The sequence below is a fragment of the Sturnira hondurensis genome, unplaced genomic scaffold (assembly GCF_014824575.4).
Source record: "Sturnira hondurensis isolate 20B ecotype Veracruz unplaced genomic scaffold, ASM1482457v3 Scaffold0013299, whole genome shotgun sequence".
Lineage (NCBI taxonomy): Eukaryota > Metazoa > Chordata > Mammalia > Chiroptera > Phyllostomidae > Sturnira > Sturnira hondurensis.
The window spans coordinates 1549783-1564514 of record NW_028085930.1 but is presented as its reverse complement, the minus strand read 5'-3'; the positions used below and the strand labels follow the sequence as shown (position 1 = coordinate 1564514).

Sequence of the window (14732 nt, the reverse complement as noted above, 5' to 3'; positions counted from 1 at the left end):
CATGGGATACCTCTTCATTTATTTAGGTCTTAGCTTCTATTTTTCGGGGTGGGGGGATAAATATTGTCTGTAAGTTTTTTGTTTTGCTAACTAAACACTTCCTGTTTTGATATGGGGATCTGGGAAGATTAAAAAGCTATGCTGCCATCTTCCCCAAATTTCTTTTACTAATTTCTTGAGAAAATTGCTTAATTCATTAATTTTTCATTATAAACATAGGCATTTGTGGCTATAAATTTTCCTCTAAGTACTGTGTTAGCTGTATCTGACAAATTCTGCTGTGTAGTATTTTTGTTATCACTAAGGTCAGTTTTATCTTTGTTTTAGGGCTTCTTTGATCCACTAGTTATTTCAAAATACATTCCTGAATTTCTAGACATATAAGTATTTTTTAGGGTTTGTTGTTGTTACTGATTTTAACTTAATTGCATGTAGTTGGAGAACATACATGATTTCAATACTTTTCTTTAAAAATTAAAAAAACCCTCAACCAAGGATATGTTTTTTGATGAAAGAGAGAAAGAGAGAGATGTGAGAGGGAAACATTGATTGGTTGCCATCTCTTTGTACCATGACTGGCAGTTGAACATGCAGCCGAGATATGTGCCCTGACTGGAGATGGAACCTGCAACCTTTTAGCGTACAGGATGATGCCCCAACCAGCCAAGCCACCCGGCTAGGGCTCAATGCTTTTCAATTTGTTCAGACTTGTTTCGTGGTTTACTATATGTGAATTTTGTCATTGTTTTGTGTGTACTTGAAAAAAATTTTATTCTGTAAGTGCTGTTCATTAGTTAAATATTGTTAAAATATTCTTTATCCTTACTGATTTTTTTATTTGCTTCTTTAAACATCTGATTATTAAAGCTCTCATTTTGAGACTTTGTTTCCTTTCTTATAGATTTGCTCATGTTTGCTTTATATATTTTAAGGGCATATTATTATCTGTATACACATTTAGAATTATTTTATCTTCCTGATGAACAGAACCTTTTGTCACCATGAACTGGCTGCCCTATTTTCTAGTAATGCTTTTTGCTTTAAAGTTTTCACTGACTAATAATAGCATAGCTACACTGTTTCTTTAGGTTAGTGATTGCATGGTATATCTTTTTCTATCCTTTTACTTATAACTTTTCTGTCTTTGTGTGTTTGGGCTGCTATAACAAAGTACCATAGACTGGCTGGCTTATAAACAATAGAAATGCATTTTTCACAGTTCTGGAGGCTGGGAAGTTCAAGTTCGTGGCACTGGCAGGTTAGGTGTTTGGTGAGGACCTGCTTTCTCACTGATGGCCATCTTGTAACAATAACCTCACATGGTGGAAGGGACAGGGGATCTCTGTGGGGTCTTTTTCATAAGGGCCCTAATCATCTCCCCAAAGCCCCACCCCCTACTACCATTACCTTTCAATATATAATTTTGGGGGGACACAAACATTCAGATCATAGCACCTTTCTATATACTTATGTTTTATATCTCTATCTTTTTAATTAGATACATTTAAGTTAAAATATTTCTGATAATCTTTTGTTGGAGTTTTTAAATCGGAACATTTAGTCCCTTTACATTCAATGTATTTAAATGTGCCATTTTATGATATGCTTCTTATTGGTCCCACACGAGGTTTCTTTTCTTTTTCTTGTCTTCCACTTTTGGATATTTTTTTGGAGGGGTGCCAAACTATTCTATTTGAAGGAATGGTATAAATGGAAGAACATAAGTGGATGATTTATTACAAGTCATAGAAAAAGTAAAGGTAACCCCAACATGCATGTACCTCTCTAGTGACCAGGGAAGTGCCCCCCAAGCCCCTGGCTATGGGACACCAGCCTAAGGCTTAGTTCTCTTCATTGTCTCCCAGGGAGTGCTTGTCAAAGAGATACCAGTTTCATGCCAGTTTCAGGGGTCCCCAACCTGTGCAAGTTAGTTATAGGGTCACCCAATTATTTGATGGATTTCACCTGCTCATCAGGTAGTGAGACTCAGTGGAGTCACAGAAATGAGGGTCATTTTTATAAGTGGCCAATTTATGCAAGTCCAGTATATGGACTTGGTTAAGTCCATGATTCACACTTTCTTCCAAGTGTAATGCACACTCCATGGCATTCAGCCCATTCTCCCAGTCATCATGGTCTGGTTTCTTGATATCCTCAAGGAAGATTCAGCCACCTCATTGGTTCTGCAGCTTCATCAGCTTCTCAGCACATTCCCTCTCCTCATGAGATTGGTGAAGAAAATATTTGGCAAAGTTCTTCAAAGCTACATCATCTCAGTCAAAGTAGTAAGACATGGACAGGTAGATGTAGGAAGCGTAGAGCTCCAGCTGATCCGGTGGTTGACCGTAGCCTTTAAGTCCTGGTGGTAGTTTTGATGCACCTGCCAGGTAGACACGGTCGTCATGGTGGGTGGCTGAGGGGAAGTGGCTGGGTGGTGCTGGAGTGGTGGTGAGGGCCTTGGTGGTGGGGTCCAAGGGTGCTTCGAGGAGGTGGCAGAAAACCGGATCTGGATGGCTGGCTGGGATGGGGGTGAGCACCAGGTTCCGTCCAACCATTGTTATAGCAGGAAACTGCTACAACTCTCCTCAAAGACTCTGTATTTGTTTAATTATTCCATTTTTTCTGTTAATTTGGAAATCACACGTTCTTTTACTGCCCTTTTAATGGCAGTTTTATAGACTGTAATGTGTAGAGTGCATTTATTTCTTTAGAGGTCTTGCTGTGGCTAAGTGCTTAGCCCTCTGTGTTTGTTTGCTGTGGGCATGTTTTGCACCTTCTCTTTTTTGTGTCAGTCGGATGGACAATGCCCCAATCACTTCACTCCCTACACCACCACCCACCCAAGGGACTGCCTATGTGGCAGATCCTATTGAAGGATTTAGGAAGTAGAGGAGAATTACATCTTGAGGGGATTGTCCTCAAGATGTAAACAGCTTAAACCTTTAAACAGCTTAAACCTTTAAACAGCTTAAAGGGGAATTTTAGACCCCTTCACTTTCAAAAGTCCCTTAATCATTTTAACCTTGGGAGAATTTACTCTGGTTGCCTGACAGTATTGCTTTTATCTCATCCCAAACATGGAAACCGTGTCCTGAGAGCCTCATCTTCATTATTAAACACGCCCATTTGTAGGGGTTTATACACATATGGTATAAATAACAATTACTAATGCTTACTCTGTGCAAATCAATCAGTCAGTCAGATATTGGTTAGTTGCATACGTTACGCTTCGTACAGTCTGGGCCCTAGAAAGGTAGCTTCCCCTCAGTATTGTGCTTAGTGCATCCTGTGTATCACCGGGTTTAACCCTCACAGTAGCTACATGAGATAGATTTGACCGTGATCCCCTTTGTGCTGAGGAAACTGAGGAAATGAGGCTTAGGGAGGTTACATCACTACCAACAGAGTTCTTTGCCTAAAGATATTCTGCCACCTTTTCATCCCATTACATATTGGAATCAAATAAGATAGTGTGTATAAGCCATCTAATTTGTAAAATCAAAGTTGCTCAATAAACGTTAGTTCCACGTAAACTGAAACAACAACAACAAAAGCAACAAAGCATGAAGCCTGGTAACCTGACCCTAATTGTTTTAACCAATTGTTTTTAGACCAAGGCAGGCAATAAACAAGCAAAAGACTACCTTAATAGGGGAGTAAAAGTGCTCCATAGAGGCATGAGCTGCACACACCTTTGGGGCAGGGATGTGAAGGAGCAGCGTACCCAGCTCCTGGTCTGGAGGACTGCATGGCCCAGCCCACCCAGTCCGACCCTCTAATGGCAGTGAGGCCCTTACAGGGTGTTTGGCACTGAAGCAGTCTCTACCTGCATACTCTTATTTGAATCTCAGAACAACCTCATGGAGCAGGTGGTTTTTCTTTTCAGATTAAGAATCCAAGGTCCAAGAACACCGATCACTTGTTCACATTCTTTTCCAATAGGCCTTGTGGAGATGGTCTGATTGGTTTTTCCAAATGCTAACTCACCCTTGCACTTGTGGTCAGTGTGGAGACTGGAACTAGGCTGATTTGGGGAGCTACCCACATGAATGGGCATAGAAGCAGAACATCTTTTTGCTCTGACCCTTGCACGCCAGGAATGGGCATGTCAATGGACAGTCAGCCTTTTGCAGTTGCTTGGGGCCAGAACAAACCAGCTGTTTTGAGTACATCCCTGGGCTCTGCAGTGCAAGCAGAGCCAGTTGTTACCTAGTGGACCTGGTGCATTTCTAGAATCACCCCATTGTCATGGTAACTTTGGACTGGGAGGTGAATTGCCTTGTGGAAAACAGGCTGGGTCTTGTGTCTGCCACAAGCTCCCATGGCCTCCTTCTCTCACAGTGCTTATTCTTCCATTCTGCCATCATCAGACTTACCTTTATGTCTTCCTTCATGCTGTGGACTCCTGCGGGACACAGACCAAGTCATAGTCATCCTGATATGGGGTCTGGAAATGGGCAAAGAAATGTTTCTTGGATGAACTAAATGCTAGTTCTGATCCTGTGTCTCGAAGATCTTTTATGTTCCCAGTCTGGTCTCATCTATCTGGGCAGCCTTCCTTAACCACTCCAGCCCCTGTGATCCTAGAGTCAGCAATATCTGGCCCTTTGTCTCTTTAAGCCTACGCTTTTCATAGTTTCTGTTGCCTTAGCTTGTGGGTGATCCTCAAGGCCTCTCTGGCCCCAGCCCAACCTTGTGGCCCTTTCCAGTCTAACTCACTTGCTTTTGAAACTCCAGTTTTCTAAAGCCAGACTCATCGTGGCCCTCTTCATCTTTTTACCAGCCAGCTAGTAGACTGGCCACTCTTGGCAGTGTCTATCTTGGTTGGACCAGCTGGGATTAGGCTGGGGGAGTCATGAGGCCCATGCCGTAGCAGCCCAGACCTGGCAGAAACTTTGTGCTGGCAGAGTCCTGCCGAGGGGAGCAGGGAGCAGGCAGACTCAAAGGTCTGTATCTCTAATTCACAGCTTCGGCACATGGCTCAGGGCAGTTCACTTGACTGTCCCCTGTCATCAGCCTGAGCTCTGTGGAAGCAGGGCGCTCACCTCATTTACAGCTGGATCTTCAGTGCTTAGCAAACAGCCTGACCCACAGCAACAGCCAGTGACCTGAGAACCATGGCAGCGAGGTTGATTCCTGTTGGAGTGGGCCACAGTTTTCTGAAGACCCAGATTGCTGTGGGGCAGAAGAGTCTGCTTTTTGACTGTGTCCACCTGAATGTAAGCAGTCAGAGGCTCAGCTCAATCCATCGGGCCTGGGCCTGGGAAGATTTCCGAGTGGCAGCTGTTGTTCAGGAAAACCTCGTTGCTTGTACATTGCACCAGTTCTCAACCTGCACAGCATTTGCTGGGAGCACAGAGGATTAACAGTGGAGCTGCCCACATTGCTCACCCCCTGGCCCCCTATGCAGGGCTCTCATAACAAAACATAGCAAATGTGGCAGAAGCCTAGCTGTCTTCTCACTGACACTCCCCCTTTGGCCCTGAGAGTGTTGTCCCAGAACTGATAATTTCTGCCTGCCACCAGCAGGAAGAGGAAGGGAGTGCCTGCCCCACACCTGGATGGCCTGCCTCCCCAGATAGTTTTGCTGTGCTCTCATCATCACCCCACCCCCAGCCAGCTCCTGGGAAGCTTCCCCTGGGGACCTTCCCAAGCACTGGCAGCTGCCCCAGGCAGTTGTCTCATGAGAGAATGCCTCCAAGGTGGACCTGGGTGGACGTGGAAGAGGATCAGTCCACTGGCCCTGAGGATTTGTTGTAATCCTCTGCCAGGGGATTTGGATGGAGAGAGATGGCAGGGTGTAGTGAATGGGTCGGAACGGCGATGGCTTGAACCTGGGCTTCAGGTGACTGAAGCACATTCCACTTGGAGCCTCAGTTTCCTCACTTAAGACTCTCCATCTTGAGAATGCAGAGGTATTTTAAGTCTGTACCACTCTGTCCCAAAGTGGAGTGGGGGTGAACTGCCATATGCTCCCTGGGCTCAGAGGCCTATGTGTAAGGCTGGGGAAGGGGGCTTCCTCCTGGGTTAATGGAGGGCCCATTTCTGAGTGTCTGCAGCCAGACTATGTACTGTCCACAGGGTGGGCATGGTCTGCTGTGAGAGCCCTGCTTGGAAGAGGCAGGAGTGGCCTGGTCCAGGGCAAATTGGTAGGTACTCTGTGAGCAACCACTGTGGTCCTGGCTCCTGCTGGGACCTCACAGACTCCAGTAGCTGCAGGTGAAATCTAGAAACAAAAGGCAATCCCAGTGACGTTAATACAAATATCATCAACTTGCATCTACTGAGCACCTTCTGTGTGCAGCAGGCAGAGGTAGGGGTGTAGCTATGAAAGATAGGAACTGATTCAGGTAGTTGGCAGAGGAAGGAAGCGCAGAAGGATTTAAAGCTGGGGGGGAGCTGTGGGTGGACGGTGGGGATAAGCATGTTGGGGGTCCTCAGAAGCTGATGCCCGTGGGGGCATTTGGGAGGGGTGGAAATCTAGAATATGCAAGATCAGGAGGGTGCTTGCCGTGATCCAAGGACTAGGTGAGGAGAGTTGGCCTAGGATGGCAACAGTGAGAAAGAAAGGTGAGAGGGAGGCAAGGAATTTGAGAATAGAAAACCGGTCATGGTCGCTGAGCAGAGAGGAACAAGGTGAGGACAACCAGAAAGAAAATTCCCACATGTTGTGTCTGGGTGTTGGGAGAGGGGCAGAGCTGACAGGACCAGGTGGGCAGCCCTCAAGTGAGAGGGTAAGACAGGAGGTGCTGAGAGTGCTTGCCGGTGGGCTAGTGGGCGTCTGGTTCACATCAGTGCCACTCACAGGGATGTGGAGGGGCGGGGAGGGGTGGGAAAGGGTGGGGAGGATGGGGAGGCAGTGTGGCAGAGTAGGGCCACATGGGCTTTGGTCCAGCCTTACCATGCCACTTTTAGCTGTGGGACCTCAGGAGCACTCCCTAACATTTCTGAGCCTGACTAAAACCTATCAGCACCTTCCACTGACCTTGAGATGGTAATGACAGCTGCTGCAGTCCAGTTTACTGAAAGAGGGCAGATTGAAAGGAACCACAGATGAATGGATAAGAAATTATGGCATAAATATAATAGAATATTATTGAGCCTTAGAAAAGAAGGAGAGTTTGCTACTTGGAATAACACAGATGATCCTAAGTGAAATAAGCCAGTAATAGAAAAATTTTGTGTGATCTCTCTATTATGTGGAATCTAAAAAAAGGTCAAATTCACATAAGCAGAGAGTAGAACAGGGGTTACGGGGGAGGTGGAGGAAATGGGAAGGTGCTGGTCAAGAGGCACAAAGGGGCAGTTAAGTAGGATGAGTAGGTGCAGCGTGATGACTGTAGTTAATGAAACTGTACCAAGTACCAGAAATTTGCCAGTAGAATAGGTTTCAGGTGCTCTGACCATGCACACAGGCACAAATGTAATGAGTGAGGAGACGGTGTATTAACTAGCTTGACTGTAGTAATCATTTCACTGTAAACATGCATATCAGATCATCATGTTGTACACCTTAAATATAGACAATTATTATTTGAAGAAGAAAAGAAACAAAGAAAGGCACCATGGCCAGACTGAGAGCAGATGGAGCAGGCCCATTTTATAGGCTGGAGAACTGAGGCCTTCGAAAGGCCTTCCTTACCCAGCTGGCCCGCTGTACTGGGCCCTGCTTATGAATCTTCATGTCATGCGGCTCACAGTGCCTGGTGGCCTTGTGGTGGCTTCTCCCACCCCCTATCATTTGTTGACATATAAATGTCCTCGTAAGGAAAATATTTTCATTCTTTTATAACGGCATTCCTGGGCCTACTTAATCATATTTCTCTTTGTCTTTGAAAACAAGCTCCTGTGTGGTTTTCTATTTTCTTGCTGCTCTTCTAAGGACATTCTAGAACTATCTGGCACCTAAGGCCTTTCCATTGTGTCACCGCCATCTGGCTACTCTAGGGAGGCTGAGGGTGGGCAGGTGCTGAGCCCCCCTCACACTGCACTTGATGCTTTACATCCAAGGATCTCTTGTCAACCTCACTTCCACTCCGGGAGAAAGATGTTACCTCATTTTGCAGAAGAAACTGATGGTCAGAGAGGTTAAGTATCCTGGCTAAGGTCACACAGCCTTAAGTGGTAAATAAAGCCAAGGCTTGAAATGGGAATCAAGCCAATCTGATTTCCAAGTCAGGGATTATTCTGTTAATAAATCTGTTCTGCTGGCACCTGGGTCCAATCTCTGGCACCACCTTGCTGTGGTGACTTCATGCAAGTTTTTTGGAAGTCTCTGAGTTCTCATCACACCCTCTGGGTGTGACAGTCCATCATGAAAACGAGGGAATGAGGTGGATAGTGGCTGTCAGTTGGCTGTATGAGTCATGAGTCAGACTTTGGGCAGATCCTTATTGAGGGCCCACTGTGTGTCTACTGAAGCCATGGTCCCCCCAGACTGTGAGCATTACACCGCCCACTTGTGGTGTCCACACTGACTCAGCTCACACCGGGGCTCAACAAAGACGTGCTAGATATTAGACCTCAATTGAATACACTGGAGCCAAGTCAGGATTGAAGGAAGACTCCATGGAAGTGTTTTCTGGAAGCCCAGAGATTGAGTTGATGGGTGGGGTGGGGAGATTCTTCATAACAAGGAAGAGGAGGAACACGTCGTGAATGGAGGCTGGCTGTGTCTTGGTTGCACATGTACCTGTCTCATCCTCCCCACTGTCCTCTGAGGGAGACACTGTTACTGCCCCCATTTTACAGATGGGGAAACAGCTCAGGGGACAAGAGCAGCGAGCCAGCAGGTATGGAGCTTAAATACAGGTCTGCACACCGGCAGACCCTGGTCTTTCTCCACCCCTCCTGTGGCCCCCCTTGTGTTCTCTGTTAGTGTCTGGGTAATGGGGGGTGGCCCCTCTCTGGGGAACTCAGGGGACCTGGCTTCTGGTCCATGACCACATCTCTGAAGGGAGGGAGGACCCAAAATCACAGGCTCACAGTGTAAAAGAGAAGAAAGTCCCAGGGCTGCTGTAGCCCCTAGATTCCTTGAATATCTTCTTCAGCTGAGTTCTGCTCAGTGGGCTTGGGGTCAGAGAGATACACAATTTTCAGAGCTGTGTGGAGGAATCCAGGCCTGGGAGCCCACCCCGGAGCAGCCTGCCCTCACTCAGTGGCCCTGAGCAAAGGCCTTCCCTGTCTGGCCTCGGTCTCCCCAGCACTGAAGTGTGGGTTTGGCTCGCCAGCCGCACACCCTTGTCCCTGGGTTGATTTCACTGAGCTCAAGCTTCTCGACCACCCCACCTGCCGCCCCTGCATGCTGACAGCCCCGCTGGGACCCCAGGCCTGGCGTTTCTCCCCATTCCCCGTCAAACACTCCTGTCTGGAGACAGGGGGAGGACAGTAGAGAGTTACCCTGTCTTATTGCTACCCTGCCTGCTAGAGTCCCCTCCATGTGGCTCATTGGTTTGTAGGGGGAAGTGACGGGTGGGGCAAGTGTTCTGTGGAGGGAGTGGAAGGGAAGGGGTTATTATTTGCTGCATAAGCTTCCTTAGATTTTGACATGGCTAATGACCAGTACAGCCACTGACCTAAACTGGGGAGAAGAGTTGATGAAAAGTGTGGGACCTTTCTACTATCTTCAGCCCTGCCCCTTCTTTTCAAGGTCCTTTGTTTGTAAATCAAGGCCTGGGGCCTTGACCGGCAAGATTAGCCCTGGAGATGGTGGCTCCCTCCTGTTCCCCGTGATGAAAGCCAAGCACACTTTCCTTTAGCAGTCCCCAGTCTCAGAAGCTGTGCTATAGCCTGTAATTACTGGAGGCAGCCCTGACCTGGGGATGGGAGCCAGTGGGCCTGTATTTGGATCCAGGTCCTGTCTCCTAATTACCTGTGTAATTGGGATAACATGGGATAACACTGATTACCTTTTAGAGGAACTAAACTTTAAGATGAGAAGGAATTGGCCAGGCAGGGAAGGTGTCCTGGCTTGGGGGCCTTCCTGGGCTTCGTGACCTTCCCACATAAGCCCAGGCCTCCAGCTGGTACCCTGGGTCCTGCCCACACAGGTGCCTCACCCTCAGGGAGCCCTCACAGTTTACACCTCGGTCCAAGTCTGCAAGACTCTCCAAGTCTGCCCAGACTCCTGGGGTTGCTGATGACTGCCACTCAGATACTGTGTTACAGACTTTCCCTAGTCTCCAGGCTGCACATTCTGCCCTGGAGAATGACCTGGCCCAGCAGATGTTCCTGATGCTTCAGAGGAAGAACGAGTCATCCTCCACTCACCCAGGGGCTTTTTAAATAATTGTCTCTCTGACATCAGATGCCTGGCTTTGATTGCTGTCCTATATACCCAGATTTTCATTTGGAGATCAAACCTCTTCATTCAAGCTGAAGTGGAGATATTTTAATAACTTTTTTTTCAGGTTTTTTTTTAATTTTTTACAAAATATTTTATTTTATTTATCTTTAGAGGGGAAGGGAAGGAGAGAGGAAGGAAACATCAATGTATGGTTGCTTCTGGTGCATCCCCTGCAGGGAACTGACCCCTGCCGGAAACTGGCCTGCAACCCACGCATGTGCCCTGACTGGGAATCGAACCACGATCGTCTGGTTCGCAGGCCCGCGCTCAATCCACTGAGCTACACCAGCCAGGGCTGAAGTGGAGATATTTTAGATGACAGACTCATTACTTGAAAATATATGTCTTCTTCACAGCCGTCTTAGCCAGGGAGTCTTAGAGGCTGAGATGTCTCTCCCAGGGTCAGGCTGCCTGCCACTTTTATACACACTCTTCCTTCTTCTATTTGCCCACCATAGCCTGTTGCTGCATTACTTCCCCCAGGAGGTCTTCCAGGATCCTCCCTATTTTTGTTTGTGCTGCCTATAGGCTACTCTATAAAAGTACCACTGCCCTCCTCAAGCCTTTGTTAGTCCTTACATCAGGATAAGCTTGATATTTGAAGCCAGGTCTGGGTTCAAATTCTGTCTCGACTACTCATTAGCCTTGAGAGTGGCCAAACAAGGTGACCATATAATTTATCATCTCAACTGGAACACTTTCAAGAGTGAACTGAACAGGGACAACAGGTATAAATCACAGTGTCATGGGCAGTGGGAATCTGTTCACTCTTTATCAGACACACAAAGGGGCAGCAGCTTTCCAAGGTAGATTTTGTTGGGGGCGGAAGCTGCTCTGGTCTGGTCTAGCCCCTGGTCACTTCCCAACTCCCTGTGCTGGTCACTATGGCTGTAAGTCAAGTAAGATTGGTCCCCAGCCCTTTTCTCCTTCACTCGGTGGGATCTGGCCATGCCCCACTGAGTGAAGGAGAAAAAGGTGGAGAGGGAGAAGGTGGAATTGCTGGCCTAAGAAGGCTCCACTTGGGGGCCCAGGAGGTGAGGCAGCAACCAGATGAACTCCCTGAGTGTCTCTCTTTGCTGAAGGGGAAGGAGGTAAGAGAGGGGGGGCAGAAGGACAGAGCTGAGTTAACAGACGTGCCAGTTGAGGCTGATTAAGGGAGACTGATGCTACAGAGACAGCCCTGAGGGCCTGGCAGAGCCCGGAGGCTGCTGTCTCTGCAGAGGGCCACTTCAGATAAGAAGTGCCTGTGATCTTTTGCATTTCAGAGGTCCGCTGAAAGCTAGGCTGGCACAGGTTCCTGACTCTGGGGAGGGGGGTTCAAAGCTGCCCCCACCCTCTAATGCAGTGAGGCTCTCTTAGTAGCCCTGCTTCCTACGAGTGATATTCTCAAGGCCAAGGACGGGCAAGGGGCTGGGCCTCAGTCTGCATTTTAACTTTCCCAGCATCTGGGGGCTGTGCCCAAGGCCTAGAGCTCACTCTGACCCCTATGTCCAAAGGCAGGGCAGACTGAGCTTGTTCTGGGGGAGTTATCAGTGGTATAAGCTGCTCCCTCCCCAGATTGTGGAGGCAAGAAGTGGGGGAGGGGGCAACAGGGCCAGCCGACTTCTCTCAAGTCTTTGGACACTGTGAAAACCTTTGTCCTGGGGACCAGGAGGTGAGGAGATGCAGTACTCTTCCAGGCAGCCTGCCTGCTCTCTCTTTGTCAAGTGGCATTTCAGATCTGAAGAGAGCCACCTCAGAGGACTGGCTCTCAGAAACGAGGACATGTCAGGGAATAAACTTGGGAGCAGGAAATTTAACTTACTCTTGGTCTTCTGCAAGGCAAGCCCTTTGTCCTGCTTTGGCCATCCCCCAGTATGCCTTGCTTATTCCCCGCCTGCAAATCTTAGTGCTGGCTGTACCACTGGCCTTCCGTGCCTTTCCCTTTTCTGCCTGTCCTTCAAGGACTGACTCCAGGCCTGTCTCTAGAAAGCCTTTATGCCTTCTCAAGCTCACTGGACTTTTTTTCACCAGAATTCCTCCTGTAATGTGTGATTAAGGGACACTCTATTCAGGCTTACGACCTGTGCAGTTCCTACACCATTTCACATGAAGTTCCAGCCTCTACCACCAGGCAGGAACCTGGAGCACCAAGGTCGCTTCTTCCCCACCAGCCCGCAGTGGTGTGCAGAGACTGGACCCAGCACTAAGTACAGGCTCACAGGAAGCCTTAACATCAGGGGGGTGATAGGCAGCTGTGATCTGGGATTGTTCTCTAATGGGGGCAAGGTGCACCGTGCAACCTCAGACCCCAAAGCCTGGAGGTGCCAGATTATTTTTATTCTACCTGGCATTTGTTGGCTTGTGGGGCAGAAAGCAAACAATCCCACCCCTACACGGTGCACTGAGAAGTGAGCCCACCATTTCCCAGTGCTCCAAAGGTGTGATTTGTCTTCCTGGCCCTGAGTTTGCATTGTCCCTATTGTGGCGACAGTGGCATCAGGCTGGCCAGCTTCTCTGCCCTCGAGGTGGTGGTCAGATCACAGGGACAAAGAGCAGCCTTGAAGAGTGATGCTTTGTTTTTTAGATTTCAGGGTTTCTTGGTCCATTTCAAGAAAATTAGATTACCCTCTATAGGACAAATCTATGCATATTCTCATGATTCTTATATATTTTTTCTGGCATTTATCAGCTGCTTCTTATTCATTGCCTTGATTTCTTTCCAAAAGACAGCTACATTTATTCCAAAATTCGAAGTTGGATCCAAAATGTCAAAGGATTGGGTTCTGCCATTGCCAAGCCATATGCCTGCATCTTTGATCATTCAACAGGCTCCCCTTATGATGTCCAGCAAGGGTACAGCCAGAATGCAAAGAGCTCCTGCGCCCTTCCTGTCAGAGTGTGTGTGAAATGTGCTTACCGGTGGGGCTCTCTGTGCAGCAGTGTTCCTGGCAGGGGCTCCAGAAGCACTTTCTAGATTAAGTACTTCAGGGCCACCTAGGGCCACCTAGAGCTCAGACCGTTAGTGCCCTGGTCTCTAACACCCCCTCCTCTCCTGAGAATGGCCCCTTTTAAAACATGCCTCGGGTGTCTAGATGTGCCAGGCAAGCCAAGAATCCTGGTGTGACCCATCTGGAGAACAGCTTACTCCCAGGCCTCACTTTACCGTCGTAGGTGGAGGTGACAGAAAAACCCATTTGAAAGAGTGTGTCCAGAGTGGTGACTTTGTTCTGTCCATCTCTGCTACTGGTTCTTCTAGAATCCCAGAGTAGTCTTTCAACACTCGCACACCCCAGACTAGTTAGAGGACCACCGTGGACTGCTTTGGAAAAGGGGAGAAGACCACATTCCAGGGGACACATGCCACTCTTGGTATCAATGTCTCTAGTGGCCGTTACCTATGTTAGGTTTCAGTTGCAGAGTTGAAGGCATTTCACTCAGCAATGTTGTTAAAAAGCTTCAAAAAATCCTCCTGTGGTATGTTTCTAATTTAAGACTGAAAAAATATTTCTATTTTGCCATATATGGAGAAACCTAAAACCAAATAAAAACTCTGAATTAGGCTGGACAGAATGGTTTGAATTAAACTCAGGTAGGGGCACGGACACTGTATCTGTCAGCCGAGGCTGCTGGCTCTGGGGCCGAAAGGCAGGTTCAAACGGGGAGGCTGGACCTTCTGCTCTGTTTCGATGCTCTTGGCCACTGACCCACAGGACTCTGATACTGTTGTCATATGCCTCTAGCCCAGGAAGGGCCTAGCTGTTGCTCTTCATGTCATTTTGGTTGCTTTGCCAATTTCTCATCGGGGCGTAGTGTATTCGAATTGTTAGTTAGTTATTTGTTTCTTTTCTGGAGGTACCTGCTGGCCTTTGCCCACCTCCTTTTGAGAAGCTGCTTCTGCTTCGGTCCTCTACCGAGACAGTGACTACGTGTTTCTGTGCGGAAGCTGCACGCCCTTGCCTGTGTCCAGTGTTCCAGTCAGCGTCCAGAAGCAGCCCATGCTGAGTGAAGGCATGGTGAATTATGCATCCTTAGCAAACAGCGAGTGAGCCAGTGAGTGAGGAACATGGTTTTTTAGGTCCTAAACAATACCGTATGAAAAATTTTTACACTCTCTATATATACATATATAGGAGGTGCTCGAATAACTTGGTTTCTTTTAAAGTGATTTCATCATAACATTGATGAGATGCTGTGGGAACTTAACTCTTATTCATATTGATTGACCTATGGTAAAACTGGTTTCCTTGTGCAGGTTTCGCCACAGTTCTAAAAACCTGTCTAGAACTTTAAGTGAGGACTTACTATGTATATGTGTGTGTCGACACACACATATGTATACATACATGCATACATAATATATGTAAAATACATATGATATATATCATGTTCCTTATGCCCCCACTTC

At 47.5% G+C, this 14732-nt stretch overlaps 1 pseudogene; it reads right to left on the bottom strand.

Moving 5' to 3' along the window:
- Positions 1–1841: 1841 nt before the first annotated feature.
- Positions 1842–2422, bottom strand: LOC118997482 (ferritin heavy chain-like; annotated as a pseudogene).
- Between the last annotated feature and the right edge of the window lie 12310 nt (positions 2423–14732).